At 51.1% G+C, this 13,713-nt stretch overlaps 1 protein-coding gene across 1 annotated transcript in view; it reads right to left on the reverse strand.

Moving 5' to 3' along the window:
• Positions 1–13,713, reverse strand: part of DDX1 (DEAD-box helicase 1) — a 344,760-nt gene that overhangs the window by 70,019 nt on the left and 261,028 nt on the right. The window lies entirely within an intron of this gene.

Raw genomic sequence — 13,713 nt, forward strand, 5'->3', positions numbered from 1 at the left:
ATGGGACCCTGGAGCAATGGCCAATAATATATATGTAAGTATATAGATATATATACACACATACATATTACCAAAGCCTCTCCTAGATGGAAAGAATGAGCCGCACACATCGCGGTAATGTTGATTATTTATTTCAGCAGTAGAAGTGCTCCGATGTTCCTGATGCATTTCGGCCAACCTTTGGCCTTCTTCGGAGGGGGAGCTTCAGGCATCCGGGGGCCGTACATCACACACAGGAACCAGGTAATTGCTTCTATTTTATCACGGTGATTTCCCTCTGGTGGGTGCCGCGGTGAACTGCGGTGCAAAGCATTATGGTACCTGTAGTGAAATGTCAGGCTCAAATTCATTCCCTCCAGTGGGTGATGCCCTTTGTATTCTGCCAGAAAAAGATCTGCCACAATCCTCTCTGTACACTATTTTTTTGAGTGTGGGGGGGGCCTTACCAGGGGTCAGTCCCTGGTGGCTGCCTCTACCCTTCTTGCATATATACAGATATATAAACACATATATACATAAATACCCATATATATAGAAAAAAAAGCATATACATATGCAGCCTGAAAACACAATATTAGGCTCCAAAATTGCCATCATTGCATGTAAATCTTTTACATTTGACAAAATAAAGACACATGAGTCACCATATATGATATATGTAAAGAAGAAAACTGCCCTGAGTTTGCTTTGAAACACACACACCTTTATTTTCAAAGGTAAAAAAGGTAGGATCATAGAGGCAGATTTAGCCTAGACAGGCTGCATAGGAAACAATTGAAAAAATTGGCGCCGTGCCTTTAAGACATCCTGGAACCCCCAGGCTCCCATCATGCATCACAGGTGACAGTTAGGTCAGTTCTTTCGGACGGCGTGTAATCACAGTATGGGTAACAGGTACATATATAGGCCTGTTATTCGCCCGGGGAGGAGGGAGGGTTGCTTATGACTGATGAGTATACCCCTGGTAGAGAACTAGGATTACAGGCTAGTAACTTATCCTTCTCTTCCAGGGGATACTCATCAATAGTCATAAGCACTGAATAGAGTAGCAGGTCCATTCCCGCACCCTGCGGACGAATACCAGCATATCAAACCATTTTACCAACATATTACCCAAACGCACAAGTTACTTACCTTCCGTAACGATATATCCGTAAGAAACAGTAGTTAGTGTTAAGATTCTTTACCTTAGAATATCCCCAGGCATCAGACTGGATCAAGAAAGTATTCGTCAGCAGTACCCCTGCGCGTCGCTAGGCATAGTCTGCGGCAGCGCGTTCGTCGTAGTCGGCGTGATCGCCGGGATGAGGTTGGAGTCCTCGCGCGCTGACGTCAGCTCTGTACATAGCTTTCCACGCCAGGAACGCAGAGCCATGATAGAAACCGACACTGGTGCAATGAAACTAGGGCCCTGAAAGGGATGTCCTTAACCCTAGATATCGGTTCGCAGAACGGGGAGGATGGGTAGGGAGGTAAGGAATCTAACACTAACTACTGTTTCTTACAGATATATCGTTACCGAAGGTAAGTAACTTGTGCATCTGAAAGAAACAGGTTAGTGCTAGATTCCTTACCTTAGAATAGATACCCAGCAATACCAACCCCGGTGGTGGGTCTGCGAAAAGCCATTTCTCCGGACCTGGCTGTCCAGGCAGTAGAGTGTCTAGCAAACGTGTGCAGCAAGGCCCACGTAGCTGCCTGGCAGATGTCCTGCAAGGGGACTCCCCGACCCAGGGCATTAGCAGCTGCCGTGGCCAGAGTGGAATGGGCTCGCACCCTACCTGGGGGCTCCTTTTTCGCCAAGGAGTAGCATACCTTAATGCACAAGACGACCCACTGAGAGATGGTCCCCTTGTGAACCGCCCGTCCCTTCTTTGCGCCCACGTTTCCAACAAAGAGCTGGTTGTCCACCCGGAACTGGCGTGTGCGGTCCAGATAGAATGAGAGTGCACGTTTTGGGCCCAGACAGTGGAACCTCTCTTCCTCTTTCGAGGGATGCAGAGGCAGATAGAAGGTGGGCAAGGTGATGGACTGCCCGATATGAAAGGCTGTGACCACCTTGGGCAGGAAAGCAGGACGAGTCCTTAGAACAACCTTGTCCGGATGGACAGAGCGGAAAGGAGGTTTAGAAGATAGAGCCTGGAGCTCACTCACTCTCCTGGCAGAGGTGATGGCAACCAGGAATGCAGTCTTAAGAGTCAGAAGACGCAGAGGACAGTTATGAAGTGGCTCAAAGGGAGCGCACATCAGATACGTTAGAACAAGATTCAAGTCCCACTGAGGCATCACGAAGGGAACAGGTGTGTGATGCCTTTAAAGAATCTATTTACAACAGGGGACTTGAAAAGAGAAGGCTGATCAGGAAGCCTTAAGAAGGCTGAAGTGGCCGAGAGGTAGCCCTTGATAGTGCCTAGAGCAGAGCCCTGCTGGGCAAGAGAAAGGAGGAAGAGGAGAACTTCTAAAAGGGGGGCAGGGAGTGGATCCACAGCCTTTGCTGTGCACCATGCCACAAATTTGTTCCACCTTCAGGCATATACCGTTTTTGTGGAGGGACACCTGGCTGCCAGAATCGCATCGCAAACTTCAGGAGGCAAGTCAAATGGCCTCAACTGTCGCCGCTCAATCTCCACGCATGTAGGTGGAGACTGGACAGGTTCGGGTGGAGGACCGTCCCCTGCTGCTGTGACAGAAGGTCCTCCTGAAGAGGCAGAAGAATCGGGGGCTCGACTGACATGCTGAGTAGCTCGGGATACCAGTATCTTCGTGCCCAGTCCGGAGCCACAAGGATGACTTGGGCCCGGTCTCGCCTGATCTTCTTCAGCACTCTTGGTAGAAGTGGTATAGGCGGAAAGGCGTACAACAGACCGCAGCTCCACTCGCGACGAAAAGCGTTGCAGAGCGAGTACCGCCTTGGAAATTTCAACGCGCAGAACTGATGACATTGCGCATTCTCTTAGGTGGCGAAGAGATCTAACCAATGATCTCCCCACTGCTAGAAGAGACCTTGCGCCACGTCAGAGTTCAGACGCCATTCGTGATCCATCATGCACCGGCGGCTGAGTTCGTCCGGCCTGGCGTTCAGGGAACCTGCCAGGTGTTGAACCACCAGGGTGACGCCCTGGTGTTTCAGCCATTGCCAGAGGCGCAGAGCCTCTTGGCAAGGGGTCCACGACCCCACCCCACCACATGGCAGTGGTATTGTCTGAACACCTGCACTACACTTCCCCGGACAGAGGGAAGGAATGCCTTTAGTGCAAGTAGGATCGCCTGCAGCTCCAGAAGGTTGATATGGAGCAGGGACTCCACCGGAGACCAGAGGCCTCTGATCTCCCTCTCTCGCATGTGGCCCCCCCATCCCAGGAGATGTGCATCAGTCACCACTACGTGCTCCGGTTGGGGTAGGGAGAGAGATCTGCCACTGACCCAATCAAGGTTCATGAGCCACCACTGCAACTGACTCGCAGTGCCCTCCGAGATCAGGACGTGGTCGGACAGGTTGCCCTGATGCAGTGCCCACTAAAAATCCAGGTCCCACTGCAGAGCCCTCATCCCCACCTGGCGTGATGCACCAGAAGGATGAAGGAGGCCATCAGCCCCGGGAGCCGCAGCGTCAACCTGACAGAGACTCAGGACAAAGGCTGAAAGATCGTAATCAGAGCCTGAATATTCCTAACCCGCTGCACAGGGGATGAACCCGAAACTTCGCCGAGTCCAGAACCGCTCAGATGAAAAGGAGCTTCTGAGAGGGGCACAGGTGTGACTTCGGCACGTTGATGGAGAACCCCAGCAAGTGCAGGAGGTCGGCCGTAGTCTCGAGGTGGGAAGACGACTGTTTGGGGCGAGCCCGCCTTCAACAACCAATCGTCGAGATAGGGGAAGACTGAAACCCCTGATTTGCGCAGATGAGCTGCGACCACCGCCATCACTTTCGTGAACACCCGGTAGGGCGCTGGTAAGGCAGAAGGGGAGCACAGTAAACTGAAAGTGCTCATGGCCTACCATGAACCGCAGGTAGCGCCGGTAGGACGGGGATGTGGAAATACGCGTTGCGCAAGTTCATCGCTACTATCCAGTCTCCTGGGTCCAGGGCAGCTAGGACCTGAGCCAGAGTCAGCATCTTGAACTTCTCCTTCCGGAGGAAGCCGTTGACGCTCCGTAGGTCCAAGATAGGGTGTAGGCCTCCTTTGCCCTTCTTGGGTACCAGAAAGTAGTGGGAGTAGCAACCATGTCTTACTTCTGGCCCTGGAACGTGCTCAATGGCCCCCTTGGCCAAGAGGGCCATAACTTCCTCCTGCAGAAGTCACAAGTGATCCCCGACATGCGGTGGTGCTGCAGTGGCCGCCTCGAAGGGGAGGGAGTAGCCCCTTCAGACAATTTGAAGCACCAACCTGTCCAACGTGATGATACGCCAGTGTGGCAGGTGATGGCGAACCCTGCCTCCGCCTCTGGCGTTGAATGGGCCTGAAATGCCGTACTAGGAAGGCTTTGAGGCAGATGCTGCGGGAGCGGATGTGGACTGACATTGCTGTTGTACCCCGGCACCACCGCGGCGGTAACCACGCCTGCGACCGCGTTGTGACTGGTTCTGAGGCCTGTGGCTGGCTGGACGTGTGGGGGTGCAACTTCCTTGGCCACGAAAGGGGCAAAAATCGGAGGTTTGCTGGTGTTGGCCTAGGCCCAAGGACTTGGCCGTAGCCCTGGATTCCTTGAAACGCTCCAGCGCACTGTCCGCCTTGTCGCCAAAGAGGCAACGGCCATCAAAGGGCATGTCTATGAGCGTGGCCTGGACATTCCCCGAAAAGTTGGCGGAAATTACTGTCCTCATCCATTACCCGGATGAGGACAGTAATTTCCGCACTGACCCGTGCCTCTATACCCACTTACAGAGCGGTTTACGGGACACACCCGTCCTCTAGCGCAAACATTTCTGCAAGATTGCCTGTTTCTTTCCATGACCGCCTTTTAGACCTCAAACGCCATTACAGCGTTTCCAGCCCTGATGAGTCACAGCCGCTACACAGTGTGACGAAACACGTGTCTGCTTTTTTACTTTATCCCGAACATTTCTTCTTGGATGTACTGATCATTAAAAATCTTCAATACCTTACCATACTGATCCTTTTGAATCCTTTTCGATACTACCGCTACAAAAATCAAGGTCTTCACAAGAAAACCACTAATTTATTGTGTGCACGGGACACTTCTCTTCTTTTAAACTAGTAATACAGACCGAATTAGGGTCTGACTTAGCCATCTTTTTTTCCACAGGCCAGCATTTGGACAGGAAAAAATTGCCACAAATCAGAAAAAAAATAGTAGAATTAGTAGCTAAGTATTAAAGACGTCGAGTGAAGTAAAATAAATTAACTTTTTACCAGAAAAAAAGTGATATTAAAAAATCACCAACTGGCGAGCTTAATGCTCCAGGATCCTCACAGAAGGAGCAGGAAAAAAGAATTGACCCAACTGTCACCTATGGTGCATGATGGGAACCTGGGGGTTCCTGGAGGTCTTAAAGGCACGGCGCCAATTTTTCCAATTGTTCCTATGCAGCCTGCCTAGGCTAAATCTGCCTCTATGATCCTGCCTTTTTTACCTTTGAAAATAAAGGTTGTGTGTTTCAAAGGGCAGTTTTCTTCTTTACATATATCATATGGTGACTTCTATGTCTTTATTTTGTCAAATGTAAAAGATTTACATGCAATGATAGCAGTTTTGGAGCCTAATATTGTGTTTTCAGGCTATATTACATATATATACGAAACCCAAAAATTGGAAAGCCTCACGTTGCGTGCTTGCCGACTTCTTTATTGACACCATGCTGAAAACAAGAACGGCAGCTCCCGTGACTAAAGTGTCACGGAAAGCCCCATTGCTACCTGAGCAAGTCCTGAGAGCTGATGTAAGTGAGTGGCGCTTATTGAGTTGCTTGTGATGTCACAGAAGGTTGAATACTTGCACAGAAAGCTGCCTGGCATCCTACCAAAGGTAAACTATAATGGAGGAACAGAATGAGAGGCACCCACGAAGGGTTGATAATAACGGACTCCAACTACCAAAATGCACTTAAGCCACGCCCACTGTGATAAGACTTGAAAAACACGCAGGAAGTGCAGTGATACCTTTGCCCTCTGTGTTCCCCTCGTGCCTGCCATTGAGAAAAGGAAACTCTTCCAGAAACGCGTCTGGCACAACAAGGCATTTGGACACTTTAGTCATGTGAGGGTGCTGCCGTTCTAGTTTCCAGCATGGTGTCAATAAAGAAGTCGGCAAACACGCAACGTGAGGCTTTCGTATTGTTGTCTTTGTGATGGCAGAATTTGGAACTCTGGGACAGGGTAATGCCCACTTACCAGAGGAAGTGGTCATTGAGAGGGTGAGGCAACCCTAGAGTTAAGTAGAACATTTGCTACTACCCTACACTCCCCTAAATTTAGTAATTAGGGAAGGCCCTGGCACCAGAAAAAAAGAAGTTAGATGCTATAGAGATGCAAGAACAGAATACCAGCAACTGACTTGGCGGCGCCCCTTCCAGCCTGTTTTCTGTCTTCGACAACTGCACCGAAGACGACTCGACTGACCACGTTGTATTGGAATTCCTGCAATCGTATATCATCATCTTAGCCCAAGAAACGTGGAGCATAACACCCTACAATATTCTAGGTTTTTCTTGTCATCATGAGCCAGCAATAAAATCAGCAAAATGTGGACACCCAAGGGGCGGTTTGTCCTCGGAATTCTCGACCAAATTGGATTTGTCATTAGAAAAACTATCCATAGGGATGAAGTGGGTTCTTGTAACCAAGCTGGAACAGCATAAGAATGATGCAACTTTAACAATACTAATACTACTTAATGTGTACATTCACCCAAGCGAGGAAACAAAAGACAAGCACATGAACATGTTGTCCGGAATAATAAAATCCCTACAAAGGCTGTATTGTCAGGCACAGTTCATCATCTCCGGTGACTTTAATATAAATGTATGTATTACCCCAGGGAATCCAAATAAAAAGGGACATAACTTTAGATGACAATTTGAAATATTAGGATTGATACAGCTCAATGGAAATACAAAAGAGGATTCACCTGCAGGAAAAGTTCAACCATCGATCATAATATAGTGAGTGAATCTGTAGCTCAACAGACGGAAACATTCTAAATCCTGTCACGCATATAGAGCGATCACATGCCACAATCATTGCAATTGGAGCAACTTTCGGCCAGGCTGACAGCAACTAAAAATCTACTTTCCACGCCAGGTGCCTACAACTTAAGACAACTGAAATGTCGAGTAATAGGGATTGAGAAGGTAATGGCAGAAGTATACCACCAAGTGGGCACGAGCGAAGGAAGTTCAGAGGAATCCGCAAGTTCAGAGCCACCAGAAGCCGGGAAGGGAAAAAGATTAAGAGCCTGGGAAAATCTAACTGAAGCCTTAATGGAAAGCTTTGCGGACAAGAAGAGACAATATTCCTCTAAGCAGCATAGGAAGCCCATTCGGACAAACAGTCACCATCCCTGGTTCAATCATGAACTACGTAAGCAAAAAAGCCTAATAGTGCGAGAAATAAGAACAGTCTCAAACCAGTTAAAACAAGCATTTGCAATGCAATAGGTCTCGCATTAGGAAAGTTTGAGCTATTGGTCTTGTAAATGACAAATTTTTAGGTCTCGCCTGTCGATGCGCATGCGCATCGAGCAAGCGAGACTATAGGGGCTCATCGACTCTTTATCTAACTTGCAAGGAATCGTGGCGATTCCTTGCAGTGCCCGTGACTTTTAAGGTCAATGCGCATGCGCATTAAGCTTATGCGCATGCGCATTGACCTTAAAAGTCACGGGCGCGTGCACGTCCGTGTTTGTTTACCCGCTCCGCCCCCTCCCGCCGTGTCGCCTTGCCTACTCTCCCCTCTCCGCCCCCGTTCCGCCCCCTCCCCTTTCCGCCGTGTCGCATTTCTCCTCCCCCCTCCCCTCTCTTCCCTCCGGCTTCTTTTTTTTTGTTTATTTTACTCGCACCTCTCCCCTCTCCGCCCCCGTTCCGCCCCCTCCCCTTCCCGCCGTGTTACTTCTATGGGGTCTCAAACGTGTGCCGTCAGTGTTACATGCGGGTCTGAGCTATGTTACCAGCAATGGAACGTGTGGCCTGCAACATACACCTGGAGCTCCACAGCAACCCACCGAGCTGCCTCTTGGATTCATAGTGCCCTTCGGCCAATGCATTGACCACCCGAGCTGCTGTCCTTAGAAGCCGACACTTGCTGAATGCACATCTCTTGAATGACTCACTGAGCTCTATCGCCAGGAGATGTCTTTGCTCTGCAGATCTTGCTTACTCTCCCCGTTCCGCCCCCTCCCCTTCCCGCCGTGTCGCATTTCTCCTCCCCCCTCCCCTCTCTTCCCTCCGGCTTCTTTTTTTTGTTTATTTTACTCGCACCTCTCCCCTCTCCGCCCCCGTTCCGCCCCCTCCCCGCCGTGTTACTTCTATGGGGTCTCAAACGTGTGCCGTCAGTGTTACATGCGGGTCTGAGCTATGTTACCAGCAATGGAACGTGTGGCCTGCAACATACACCTGGAGCTCCACAGCAACCCACCGAGCTGCCTCTTGGATTCATAGTGCCCTTCGGCCAATGCATTGACCACCCGAGCTGCTGTCCTTAGAAGCCGACACTTGCTGAATGCACATCTCTTGAATGACTCACTGAGCTCTATCGCCAGGAGATGTCCTTGCTCTGCAGATCTTGCTTACTCTCCCCGTTCCGCCCCCTCCCCTTCCCGCCGTGTCGCATTTCTCCTCCCCCCTCCCCTCTCTTCCCTCCGGCTTCTTTTTTTTTGTTTATTTTACTCGCACCTCTCCCCTCTCCGCCCCCGTTCCGCCCCCTCCCCTTCCCGCCGTGTTACTTCTATGGGGTCTCAAACGTGTGCCGTCAGTGTTACATGCGGGTCTGAGCTATGTTACCAGCAATGGAACGTGTGGCCTGCAACATACACCTGGAGCTCCACAGCAACCCACCGAGCTGCCTCTTGGATTCATAGTGCCCTTCGGCCAATGCATTGACCACCCGAGCTGCTGTCCTTAGAAGCCGACACTTGCTGAATGCACATCTCTTGAATGACTCACTGAGCTCTATCGCCAGGAGATGTCCTTGCTCTGCAGATCTTGCTTACTCTCCCCGTTCCGCCCCCTCCCCTTCCCGCCGTGTCGCATTTCTCCTCCCCCCTCCCCTCTCTTCCCTCCGGCTTCTTTTTTTGTTGTTTATTTTACTCGCACCTCTCCCCTCTCCGCCCCCGTTCCGCCCCCTCCCCTTCCCGCCGTGTTACTTCTATGGGGTCTCAAACGTGTGCCGTCCGTGTCGCATTTTTCACTCTTGAATCCTTCCTCCCCTCCTATCGCTCCTTCAATCCAAACACCCCCCTTCCTCATCGGCTTTCTTTTATCCCTGAGAGAATACTTTTAAATAGGCCCCTGCTGGGCATTTTTCCCATTCCCTTCATCTCTGTCACTTTCTCTCTGTTGTATATGCGTTTCTCTTCATGGGAAGCCACTGTCCCCCTCATCGCATGTCACTCTCTCCTCTGAGATGCTTCCTCTCCCGGTCTTTTTCCCCTCTCTCGCTATTGTTTGTTTCCCTGTGTGGTGTCATCCTCCCTCTCTGCCCCCTCCCTTCCTTTTCGTTGTGTATCTGTTTCTACTGCGGTTTCAGCCTCACATCCCGCCCTGGCTCAGATGTCTCTCTCTGCAGCTGGCTCGCAGGCCCTGCTGGTGCCTGACCTCCTTCCGTGCCTGGGAGCAACCCAGCCCCGCTGGCTCCAGGGGGAGATTCCAGTCTGATGGCTCAGGGCGGGCCGCTCCTGCGGCTCTGGAGAGACACCAGCAGTGTGTGCTTCTGCCTGCCCTTCCCAGAAGAGGCGAGCCCTGGCTCCCACGCGGCCTGACGCTCTCCCTTCGACACCCTAAGCCATGACTGTCGGCCACATGCACACCTACATTCAGACCCTACAATCACAGCACTAACACCGACCCCTCTGCCCCCCCCCCCCCCGGCACTCACGCCCAGCATTCATCTCCCTGCAACCTACCAACCACACATATCCTTGCTCATTTCTCCTCCCCCCTCCCCTCTCTTCCGTGTCGCACCTCTCCCCTCTCCGCCCCCTCCCCGCTCCGCCCCCTCACCTTCCCTCCGTGTCGCATTTTTCACTCTTGAATCCTTCCTCCCCTCCTATCGCTCCTTCAATCCAAACACCCCCCTTCCTCATCGGCTTTCTTTTATCCCTGAGAGAATACTTTTAAATAGGCCCCTGCTGGGCATTTTTCCCATTCCCTTCATCTCTGTCACTTTCTCTCTGTTGTATATGCGTTTCTCTTCATGGGAAGCCACTGTCCCCCTCATCGCATGTCACTCTCTCCTCTGAGATGCTTCCTCTCCCGGTCTTTTTCCCCTCTCTCGCTATTGTTTGTTTCCCTGTGTGGTGTCATCCTCCCTCTCTGCCCCCTCCCTTCCTTTTCGTTGTGTATCTGTTTCTACTGCGGTTTCAGCCTCACATCCCGCCCTGGCTCAGATGTCTCTCTCTGCAGCTGGCTCGCAGGCCCTGCTGGTGCCTGACCTCCTTCCGTGCCTGGGAGCAGCCCAGCCCCGCTGGCTCCAGGGGGAGATTCCAGTCTGATGGCTCAGGGCGGGCCGCTCCTGCGGCTCTGGAGAGACACCAGCAGTGTGTGCTTCTGCCTGCCCTTCCCAGAAGAGGCGAGCCCTGGCTCCCACGCGGCCTGACGCTCTCCCTTCGACACCCTAAGCCATGACTGTCGGCCACATGCACACCTACATTCAGACCCTACAATCACAGCACTAACACCGACCCCTCTGCCCCCCCCCCGGCACTCACGCCCAGCATTCATCTCCCTGCAACCTACCAACCACACATATCCTTGCTACTAAATCCACAAAACGTATACTCATACTGCTGGCACCTGCCCAAATAACCACTGCCGCCCACATAACACCCACACACCCCTAGCATGAACACCCATGCACTTAGGACAATCTCACCCACACACCCCACTGCATTGACATTCTAGCTCATGCCCCTTCATCCACTTCCCTGATACTCGCACCTAGCAATGACTACATTGTGGCATCCTGCCCACTCCTAGCGAGCACACTGCAATATGCATCCGCCCCCTCACTCTCTCTGCCCACCCTCAACGCCTCACCCTCACTCACCCTCACCTTCACCCTCACCCTCACCCTCACTCTCACTCACCCTCACTCTCACTCTCACACACCCTCACTCTCACCCTCACCCTCACTCTCACTCACCCTCAACACCTCACCCTCAACGCCTCACCCTCAACGCCTCACCCTCAACGCCTCACCCTCACTCACCCTCACCCTCACTCACCCTCACTCACCCTCACCCTCACTCACCCTCACTCACCCTCAACACCTCACCCTCACTCACCCTCAACACCTCACCCTCAACACCTCACCCTCAACACCTCACCCTCAACGCCTCACCCTCACTCACCCTCACCCTCACCCTCACTCTCACTCACCCTCACTCTCACTTACCCTCACCCTCACTCACCCTCACCCTCACTCACCCTCACCCTCACTCACCCTCACCCACCCTCACTCTCACTCACCCTCACTCTCACTCTCACTCACCCTCACTCTCACTCACCCTCACTCTCACTCTCACTCACCCTCACTCTCACTCATCCTCACTCACCCTCAACCCCTCACCCTCACTCACCCTCACTCACCCTCAACCCCTCACCCTCACTCACCCTCACCTTCACTCACCCTCAACCCCTCACCCTCACTCACCCTCAACGCCTCACCCTCAATCACCCTCAACCCCTCACCCTCACCCACCTTCACTCACCCTCACCCTCACTCACCCTCACCCTCACTCACCCTCACTCACACTCACCCTCACTCACCCTCACCCACCCTCAACCCCTCATCCTCACTCACCCTCAACCCCTCACCCTCACTCACCCTCAACCCCTCACCCTCACTCACCCCCACTCACCCTCAACCCCTCACCCTCACTCACCCTCAACCCCTCACCCTCAACCCCTCACCCTCAATCCCTCACCCTCACCCACACTCACCCACACTCACCCACACTCACCCTCACTCACCCTCACTCACACTCACCCACCCTCACTCACCCTCACCCTCACTCACACTCACCCTCACTCACCCTCAACCCCTCACTCACCCTCAACCCCTCACCCACCCTCAACCCCTCACCCTCACTCACCCTCAACCCCTCACCCTCAACCCCTCACTCACCCTCACTCACCCTCAACCCCTCAGCCTCACCCTCACTCACCCTCAACCCCTCACCCACCCTCACTCACCCTCAACCTCATGCTAAAGATTTACAAAAAAACCCATAAACAATTCTAAAAGCACTAACTCTAATGCTGCGAGACCTATTGCATTTCTAATGCTTGTTATTTATGTGTTGGTTTTGAAAATAGCGAAATTAATAGCTTTGTCATTTACAATGCCAATAGTTATAACTTTCGCAAATGTGACACGTATAGCATTTGTAATGCAATGTGTTGTATTTGCGTGAGTTAGATGTAATGATAATACAAATAATAATGGCTTTTAATTTTTTTTCAATAATTAATACTTAAATAAAAGTTATTGTCATTTATAATGGCAATAGCTTAAACTTTTGTAAATAACTTTGGGAAAGATTATGTTCAGTGTATTTTATTGTGACGAAAATCCAAGAACAGAAGTGAAATATTAACATCTTTTTGTGACATTTGTAATAAAGCTTGAAACTTTGAGAAAATATATTTGAACCATGTGTTGTTGAATGGTTGCACAGATTGATGCTGTGGTGGCGCTGAGTGATATTGTGATGCTGACGAGTGATGCTGTAGTAGCGCATAGTGATGTTGTGGTGCCCCTGAGTGATGCTGTGGTGGTGCGGAGCAATGCTGTATGCTAGACTATGTTTATTTTTGCTATCCTATGTTTTGTTTTGCTATGATATGCTTTGTTATGCTATGCTATGTTTGGCTATGCTTTATTATGCTATGTTTTGTTATGCTATGCTTTGTTTGGCTATGCTTTGTTATGCTATGTTTTGTTATGCTATGCTTTGTTTGGCTATGCTTTATTATGCTATGTTTTGTTTTGCTATGCTATGTTTTGTTGTGTTTTATTATGCTAGGTTTTGTTTTGCTATGCTATTGCAGGCAGTCGATGGGCTGACGGGCGAGTTTGTCAGTTCTAGTCTTTTGCCAGATTGTTTGTAAACGGTGAGATCTCTTGGGTGATGGCTGCGATCTGTCCTACAAAGTGTGTGTGAGTGGAATGCATTGAAGCACACAATCTGCTGGTATACACCGTTTTGTGTAACCCCTTGTACTACACATGTGCAGTTTGAGAGGTATTCAAGTGTTACCTAGTTTAATAGCGCCCCGTTAACTGTGCTCTGATGGATGGGGGCGCCCTTCTAGGGTCCAACGTTGGGCGTTTCGGATCGGTGAAGATGTTGGGAGTGGACTTTAACTCCCTGAATGATCTGACCTGTTCGTGCATTTTGAAAGATGCTTTAAGTCACAGTCCTGGTGCTTCACACCAGTGAGCGCGGGGTGCCTTAGTTGTGGTTAAGAACCACTCCCGGACCTGTACCCACCTGTCCGAGCTCACCCTTCCGGGCGCTCTGCATACCCACAGC

This window comes from Lissotriton vulgaris, chromosome 6, assembly GCF_964263255.1.
Source record: "Lissotriton vulgaris chromosome 6, aLisVul1.2, whole genome shotgun sequence".
Classification (NCBI taxonomy): domain Eukaryota; kingdom Metazoa; phylum Chordata; class Amphibia; order Caudata; family Salamandridae; genus Lissotriton; species Lissotriton vulgaris.